At 36.7% G+C, this 9,657-nt stretch overlaps 1 non-coding gene across 1 annotated transcript; it reads right to left on the bottom strand.

Moving 5' to 3' along the window:
* Positions 1-1,201: 1,201 nt before the first annotated feature.
* Positions 1,202-1,308, bottom strand: LOC113863982. Its single transcript, XR_003504592.1, has one exon. It is a non-coding gene; the product is annotated as a small nucleolar RNA R71 (small nucleolar RNA).
* Between the last annotated feature and the right edge of the window lie 8,349 nt (positions 1,309-9,657).

Here is a 9,657-nt window from a genome sequence, read left to right as displayed (position 1 = left end):
TGGCTAGATATATGTGAAACTGATTGTCAATTATTCAATTGCTTGAATGTTCAGAGGATTTAATTGGATTGATATTGATATTCTTGTGAAGTAAATTCCTAATTATCCTTCATTGCTATTTCATTTCATCACAAATCTTATACTCTGTTTCTCTGCAAGTTCTTTGCTTTAATTGCTTTGGTTTATTGCTGTTATATGTTACAAATCTCCTTCAAAAATTCGTATGGCTCAAATGGTTATAATTCTGTGAAGTGGTACTTGAAACCTAAATTCCCTGTGGAGACGATATTCTGATCTTAAATTACTCATCACTTGCTGCAATCCTAGTGCACTTGCTAGTGTTAGATTGCGAACAACAAGTTTTTGGCGCCGTTGTCGGGGAAATTAGAGTTTCAATATCATTAGTAACATAAGAATAGCTAGATTGAGTATTTTGTTCTCTGAATTTCTGTAGTAGTAGTCTGTAGTTAGACATTTTGTCCGTTCTGCATAATTCTGTAACTTTTAAACTTGTGTTTCAATTATTTTTACTGATATTTACTGCATAATTTTCGTGGTGCAGTTCTGAATACTAACGTGTAGTTTACTTTTGCTTCATTTTGAATTGTATATGCGTGGCAAAAACAAAGACAAATCAACTCTAGTCTTTGATCCTGACATAGACATAACCTTAAGAAGATTGAGAAAAGAGTCTAGAGCAGAAAAAGCCATAGGGAGTGATAGTGAGTTAGAAGCTGTCCATTCTCCAGAATCTCAGAGTAATCCTAGAGTGAAAAGAACACCTACATCTTTGAGACAACTAAATTCAGAAATAGGGATGGCAGAACAAAATAGAATTAGAACATTAGGGGACTATGCAATTCCTAACATGCAAGGTTTTAACTCTTTTATAATCAGGCCAACTATTCAAGCCAACCATTTTGAGATTAAACCTGCTTTATTGCACTTAGTCCAACAAGATCAGTTTTCTGGTGGAAATTCTGATGATCCTAACTTACATATTTCAAATTTTCTACAGCTATGTGACACCATAAGAATAAATGGGGTTAGTGAAGAAGCCATCAGACTGAGACTATTTCCTTTTTCCTTGAGAGATAGAGCAAAATGCTGGTTACAAGCTCAACCACAAGGAAGCATCACAACCTGGACAGAACTTGTGAATAAGTTTTTAACCAAGTACTTCCCTCCATCCAAAGCTGCTAAGCTGAGAGGAGAAATTACATCCTTTGTGCAGCAAGAAGGAGAATCATTGTATGAAGCTTGGGAAAGATACAAAGAATTGCTAAGAAGGTGTCCACATCATTGTATTCCAGATTGGATGCAATTGGAAACTTTTTATAATGGGATGAATGCAGTAACAAGAACAATGGTTGATGCTGCTGCTGGAGGTTCATTAAATACAAAGTCCTTAGAAGAAGCTCAAAGGATTATTGACATGATGGCATCTTCAATGTATCAGAATTCAAACTCAAGGAATCAAGGAAGAAACTCTGGTCATGAAGCTAAAGTTCTGGAAACTTTTCTTGCACAAAATCAGCTACAAAATCAAATGTTTTCAGAACAATTAGCTGCCTTAACACAACAAATCAACAATCTGCAAACAGGGAGTATGCCTACCAGTCAGCTAAGTTGTGATTTTTGTGGAGGAAACCATGCAAATGGTGCATGTGAGGCATCCACAAGTGAACCACAAGAGCAAGTGAATTATATGAATAATTTTCAGAGACAACAGCCATCATATCCCCCTGGATTTCAATTTTTGAATAATAGAACTCAGCAGTATTCTAATTGGAATAATCAATATTCTGCTGCAAAGAATTCTAATTCAAATTTGCCTTTTTCTAATGCAGGTCCAGCAACACAACAGCCTTATTTTCAGAGGAATTCATACACTCAACCTCAAGGAAATCAGAAATTTTCCAGACCTATGAATGAGAGGTTGACTGAGATGGAAGAGACTATGCTGCAATTCATGAAGGTGACTCAAACAAGCTTCAAAAACCAAGAAGCTTCCATAAAGAAACTAGAGACACAGATTGGACAATTAGCTGAACAATTATCCAGCAGGGATGAAGGAAGATTTCCAAGTAATACAGTAATCAATCCTAAAGAGCAATGTCAAGCCATAACTACAAGGAGTGGAGCTGTAGTTGCAAGCCCTAAACCAGCAGAAAAGAAAGTGAATGATGTAGTAGAAAGAAATATTGAACAAGATCTGCAACAAGGAAATTTTAAGCTATTGAAGAAAGACCATTCAGAAGAAAAAGAAAAAGTTCTTATGAATTCTGAAAGGAAAACCAAAAAGCAACTCTTTGAGGAAGCTTGTAAGCCAATAGACCCAGAAAAATACAAGAGGCTACCCTATCCTCAAAGAGTCCAAAATCCTAAACAAGAGGAACAATTTGAAAGGTTTATGAATGTCTTTAAGAAATTACAAATTAACATTCCTTTTGCAGAAGCTTTGGAGCAAATGCCTTCATATGCAAAGTTCATGAAAGAACTACTTTCCAGAAAAAGGAAGCTAGAGCATGACAAAATAGTACCTTTGACAGAGGAGTGTAGTGCCATTCTCAAAAGAAAGCTTCCTCAAAAGTTGAAAGATCCTGGATCATTTAGCATTCCTTGTGAAATAGGAAACTGCACTGTGGGAAGAGCATTGTGTGACTTGGGAGCAAGCATAAATCTGATGCCATTGGCTGTTCTGCAGAAACTTGGAATAGAGGAAGTGAAGCCTACCAACATTACACTGCAGCTAGCTGATAGATCATATACTTATCCATATGGAGTTGTTGAAGATTTATTAGTGAAAGTTGATAAGTTCATTTTTCCTGCAAATTTTGTAATTTTGGACATGGAGGTGGATTCTAACATTCCTTTGATCCTAGGGAGGCCATTTCTTGCAACTGGAAGAGCTTTAATAGATGTGCAAAAAGGTGAACTTATGCTTCGAGTTCAAGATGAGAAGGTAATATTTAATGTGTTTGAAGCTTTAAAATATCCAGTTGAAGATAATACATGTATGAAGATAGATATACTGGATACTTTCATTACACAACACCATATGAAATATTTTGATGAAACTGCTATGTTAGAAGAGATAATATCTGCAGGGAATGACAAATCTAAAACTCTGAATGAAGAAGATATCATGGAAGTGCAGCAGCAACTAGAAGCTCTGCCAATTCAAAAACCTGCAGAAAATATAGTGAAAGAAGAGCTGAAAAAGGATGCTAAAGAAGAAGAAAAGCAAAGGTTAGAACTGAAACAACTCCCTTCACACTTGCGGTATGCATTTCTGGATGAGAATCATGAAAATCCAGTCATTATCAATAATGAACTTAAGGAAGAACAAGAGGAAAAATTGCTCAGAATTTTGAGAGAACACAAATCTGCAATTGGCTGGAGTATTGCAGACCTGAAAGGTATAAATCCTTCATTTTGTAAGCACAGAATTTTATTTGAAGAGAATTTCAAACCTGTTGTGCAGCCACAAAGGAGGTTAAACCCAGCCATGAAAGAGGTAGTTAAAAAAGAGGTCATAAAGCTGTTAGATGCAGGAATAATATACCCAATTTCTGACAGCAATTGGGTAAGTCCAGTCCAAGTTGTTCCAAAGAAAGGTGGTATGACAGTTGTACCTAATGAAAAGAATGAACTTGTCCCTACTAGGACTGTGACTGGATGGAGAATGTGCATAGACTATAGAAAATTAAATGATGCAACCAGAAAAGACCATTTTCCACTACCATTTGCAGATCAAATGTTAGAAAGACTTGCTGGACATTCATTTTATTGTTTTCTTGATGGGTATTCAGGATATAATCAAATAGCTATAGATCCTTTAGATCAAGAGAAAACTGCATTTACATGTCCATTTGGAGTCTTTGCATATAGGAGAATGCCATTTGGTTTGTGTAATGCCCCTGCCACTTTTCAAAGATGCATGCTTTCTATTTTTTCTGATATGGTAGAAAACATCATAGAAGTGTTCATGGACGATTTCTCTGTTTTTGGTGATTCTTTTGATGATTGTTTAGCTAATCTATCCACTGCAAGTTGGAATTCTGCACATGGATTGATTGAAATTATCTAGTAAAGAGATGTATATTGTCACAATTCTGTGTCATGAATTTTAAACTGTCAAATTACTTGCTTGTTTTTGCAGCCACTTCAAAATGGTTAGAACTTCTTTGAATACACCAGTTGGACCTTCTAAGAAGACCAAAGCTGGATCTGCCAACAACACTCCAAGAAGGAGATCTATCAGGAATATGCAAGCTGGAACAGCCAGGAATTATTCAACCACTAAAAGAGCAAGAACTGATGGTGTCTCACCTTCCTCACCCATTGAAATTGCTGACCCTCCTCAGCCAAGTGTAACCACACCTGCAACCTCTTCACCACCTCAGCCGACCAGAAGAAATGCGCCTTCTACCTCTACCCCTACTGATCATGATCCAAGATTCAGGAGCATTGCTCATGAAAACTATTTCAAGGCAAATATTCTGAGGAGAAAGATTGTCCCAGATAGAGCCTTTGAAATTGCTGAAGGTAACTACCCTGAGTACTCAGAAGAAATTCAGAAAAGGGGATGGGACAACTTCTGCTCCTTGGCTGATAATGGTTAGAGAGAAATTACACAGGAGTTTTATGCAAATGCAATGCGGTTCAAGGGAGACCAAATTCCCAAATTTCACACAATGGTCAAGGGTATGAGGGTGGATTTCACTGCTGCCAACATCAATCGAGTGTTGGAAATTTACACTGAAAGACAACCTGGGCAGATGGACTTCACTGACTTTAAGAATAGTCAAGACAAGGATTATATTGAAATCCTGCACAGAATTGGAAGGCCAGGCACAACTTGGCAGCTGAACCTTGCCCAGAAACCCAAGTGCATCACCACCAAGAACCTACTACCATTTGCTAAAGTTTGGAGTACCTTTCTATTGAATTCTTTCATGCCAGTCAAGCATAGTTCAACCCTGGCAGTAAAGAGGGCTGAATTATTGTTTGCTATTGTTAATGATATGTACATTGATGTAGGGGAAGTAATTAGTGAATGTATCTTAAATATTCTAAAAACAAAAAGAGATTCACTAGCCTTTCCCTCATTAATCACTTTACTTTGTGAGGATGCAGGGGTTGAAGTTGGAGACTACCAAGAGAAAATCAGATCTGCTCCCCCTATCTCTGTCTCAATGGTAAAGGAAATCTATGCCACCACCTCCTGCACTTCAGCTGCACCTATCCCTACTCAGTTCAGAAAGGAGAAACCAATGAAGATGAAGGACATCCTACATCTTTTGGTTGAAAGGCAAAATCAATTGGTTGAACGACAAACTGAGCTCCACAACAGTTTGAAGGCAGGAACTATGCTAGTGGAATGTGTGTTGATGAATCTTGGTCAGAAGATAGGAATGACCAAAGATGAACTTTATCACACACCAGACTTGGCTGAGAATGCTCAATGTCTACGCTCATCAGTTTTTAAAGACTTGCCAATATACAAGACTCATTTTCCACAGCCAACTAAAGAAGTGGTGGAGGAAGAAGAAGATGAGGAGGATGAGGAAGAAGATGAAGATGAAATTTCTGATGAGGAGGATGCTCAAGATGACTAGCTTAGGATTTTTGTTTTCTTTTCTGTTAATTCGAATTTTCTCTTGATGGTTTTGTAATTAAGTTTCAAACTTTTTGGTTTCATTTTAGAATTTGGGTTTGTAATTTGCACACTTGGTATATTTTGGTTTCATGCTAATTCTGAACAATTATATTTTGAACATATATTAATTCTGCAGAATTCAATCCCTTTTCACTTGATAATTGATGGAATTTTTGGTGTTTTGTGCAGAAAATGTCACAACCACACAACACTCACACACCTTGGAAGCTGACACTTGCACAAGCTGCCATGAAAAGGGGGGTTTCATTCTCTACCTCTTATTCATGAGTTAGCTTCACAATTACACTGAATTATTCCTGAAAAACACCAAAATACTAGAATAGATAATAAATTGATGGCTGTTAATCAAATAAAAATGATTGACAATTTTGTGAATTCTATGTAATTTTCTTTTTAAGTTGTTTTTCCCATTCTCAAAATGAGATCACACTTGTATTTTCAAAAATGAGGCAGTTGCCACTAGGTGCATAAATTTCTGAAAAGTGCATTGTGTTTTCATTAATCCACATGATCACTTATAATACCTAGTGAGATTTGAGCTGTCTAATTCTTTTCTTGTGTGATTAATCATATTTGGCTGTATTCTCTAGAACTTGCCCTTGTTCTTAATTGAATATGCATGCTACAGTTTTCACCCACATGATAGAGGCCATGTTTGATTATACCTAGTCAGCCTAAAGGCCTTCCTTTATGATTGAATGTCTTAGTTCACCCTTTTGAGCTTAATATCCCTTTTCTTGAAATTACCTCATTATAAAGCCTTGCCTGAAAAACCAATTTTTACCATTCAAAAGATCAAAGGCATAATGAGTTTAATCAAGAATGAGTTTTAAAACTAAGTTTGGGGTGGCATCCAGATTTTAATTGCTTGAGGACAAGCAATGTTCTAAGTTTGGGGTGAGAAATAGCATGCTATCTAAGTTGGAGTTCAACAAGCCAGAAAGAAAGAACAAAAGTGCTGCAGCAAAATGAAAAAAATTATGAAGCAAAGCTGTGAAAAGAACAAAAATGTGATTTCAAAAGAAAAAAAGTGCAGCAAAGTGCTGCAGATAAGAAGATAGTGACTGAAAGCAAGAAAAGAGATGAAAATTCTGCTGCAAGAAAAATTCTGTTTGCTACATAAGTGAGAGAATTAAGGAGGAATAATGTAGATCCAGGCTAGTTTTAAAACAAATCACTCAAAATGCCTCTGATCTTTTGAAACTGCATGTATTGTTTTCCATTTTCTTTGATACCTACCTTAACCTTAGCCTTGTTATAACCTGAAAAAGTCCTCTAGATGTGTGATTAATTGTACTAAGCAGAGGAGATGGAGAAATTGGGCAAGCATATGGTAGAGTGCAGTGAAATTGATGATTTAGAGTGAAAACAACACCTAAACACTGTTGAGTGATGAGAGAAACACTTCCAAGTGAGCTGTGATCATGTTGATTAATTGTACTCACATGAATTTTGATGAAATATATGAACTTAGGTAGCAATTCTTACTTAATGATGATTATGCAGTAGGAATATCATGTTGAGTATTTGGATAAACAACTTGATTGAAAATTTTGCAGAAAACACAGAATTGGAAATTGGAAAATCTGAGAAAAGCAGTTTGCTATTTGAATTTGAAAATGGAGGAACTTACCCTTGGTTTAGTTTGATTTGCTTGAGGACAAGCAAAAATTCAAGTTTGGGGTGGTGATGAATCCATATTTTTACTGATATTTTAGCATAATTCTAGCTCATTTAATAAGGAAAATATATGAAGAAAGTAGAAAAACTCAGAAAAAGAGAATGATTGAAAGTTTTAATTCAATTTGTAGTTATTTTCGCATTTGTAGAATTTATGCTTAGTTCTTAAGGAATTTATCTTGTTTTGAAGAATAAGCTGAGCAAAAGTCATGGAAATGGAGAATCAATGGGAAGGAAGAGGAAGAATGGCAATGTTGGACTCCAAAATACAAGAATTATGGGTTGCATCCTGGGCGTGATCACTATTGTTAGTGAAAGTGATCATTCCAGAGCCTAAAGGAGAAGAAGAGCCTGTGCGTAATCACTTTTATTTACAAGAGTGAGCGTTGCCAGTGTGCGTTATCACTTTCGTCAACGAAAGTGAGCGTTCCAGAGAAGACTCCATTCCTGAGGAGCTGCGCGTTGTCACTTTCCAGAGGCACTTGTATCAGGACAGCTTGCGCGTGGTTACTATTATTCACGAAAGTGATCACGCGCAGCCCTTGACCTCCTGCGTTGCCACTATTCTGAATAAAAGTGAATGTTCCAGAGAAGCCTTCAACTCTGCAAGTTGCGCGTGGTTACTCTTGCTCTTGAAAGTGAACACGCGCACTACATAAAGCTTTTGCGTGGTTACTCTTGTGAAGAAAAGTGACAACGCGCAGAACTGGGTTTTCTATATATTCATGATTGAAGCGCGAAAACAGAGATCGGTTGCTCATTTTCTGTTTTGTTAGTTAGATTCTCGTTGAGAGAGAGTGGAGAGAAGACTGGGGTCAAAGCTTGAAGCTCCAAGAAGAGGGATCGGATTGGAGCTCGTGGCCATGGCTGCTCTGCATTCTTCTTCATCTTCTTCTTCTTCTTTCTCTGTTTTTGTTGCAATGTGTGCTTAATTTCCCATAGTTAGGGGTTTATGGAACTTGAATTGATGTATTGATTCGACTTTATCTTCTAAACTTTAAGTTCTTGGATTAATTGAGTTGTTAATTCTGCTTTTCATGCAATCTCTGAATGGAAATTCATTTGATTAATCAAGAGGAATCTTTACCAATGGGAATTGGATTGTTTGCTCCGATCTGAATTGGCAACCAGAGTTTAGGGATTTCTTAGGGATAAGGAGACCTAATTCTGCAATCTTATAGTTCTAATTCTTAATGCAACTTGAAATTGAATCTCACCTAAGAGATTAGGGAGGTTTAGTGGATTGTTAGGGTCAATGAGTTAAGGAATTAACCTTTGGCTAGATATATGTGAAACTGATTGTCAATTATTCAATTGCTTGAATGTTCAGAGGATTTAATTGGATTGATATTGATATTCTTGTGAAGTAAATTCCTAACTATCCTTCATTGCTATTTCATTTCATCACAAATCTTATACTCTGTTTCTCTGCAAGTTCTTTGCTTTAATTGCTTTGGTTTATTGCTGTTATATGTTACAAATCTCCTTCAAAAATTCGTATGGCTCAAATGGTTATAATTCTGTGAAGTGGTACTTGAAACCTAAATTCCCTGTGGAGACGATATTCTGATCTTAAATTACTCATCACTTGCTGTAATCCTAGTGCACTTGCTAGTGTTAGATTGCGAACAACAATGCGATCAGTGCGATCACAAGGAGAACAACCTGGAAAAGAAATATGTGAATTACAGGGAAAACTCAAGTTAATTCAATCTGAACCAATGATACTTGCTATTCAAGGACCATTAATGTTGTATACAGACCAGTTAGACACAGAAAAACCATTGCATACAGCACAAGAGCAGGAATTGGCAATAATCTTGGACCAGTATAAGCAATTGTTTTAGGTGCAGACAAGCTACCACTTAGCAGAAGTTGTAATCATAAGATTGTCCTGGTTGATCACACACCTGTGTGTTCCAAATCCTGTAGATACCCTCATGCCCAAAATGAAGAGATTGAGAGACAGGTAGTAGCTCTGTTGCAAAATGGTTTTATAAGAGAGAGTGCAAGTTGTTATGCTTCTCCATTGGTTTTAGTTAAGAAAAAGGATGGAAGTTGGAGGTGTTGTATTGATTTTAGAAAGTTAATGCATTAACAGTAAAGAACAAGTTTCCCATGCTGTTAATTGACGATTTGTTAGATGAACTAAATGGAGCTTGTTTTTTCTCTAAATTGGATCTGAGAAGTGGGTATAACCAGGTACGGAAGGCAGAAGAAGATATCCATAAAACAACATTTAGGACCCATAGTGGTCACTATGAATGGGTTGTTTTACCCTTTGGCTTATG

The sequence above is a fragment of the Abrus precatorius genome, unplaced genomic scaffold, assembly GCF_003935025.1.
Source record: "Abrus precatorius isolate BTA unplaced genomic scaffold, Abrus_2018 Scaffold3, whole genome shotgun sequence".
In the NCBI taxonomy this organism is placed as follows: domain Eukaryota; kingdom Viridiplantae; phylum Streptophyta; class Magnoliopsida; order Fabales; family Fabaceae; genus Abrus; species Abrus precatorius.
This window is presented reverse-complemented; position numbering and strand designations above follow the sequence as displayed.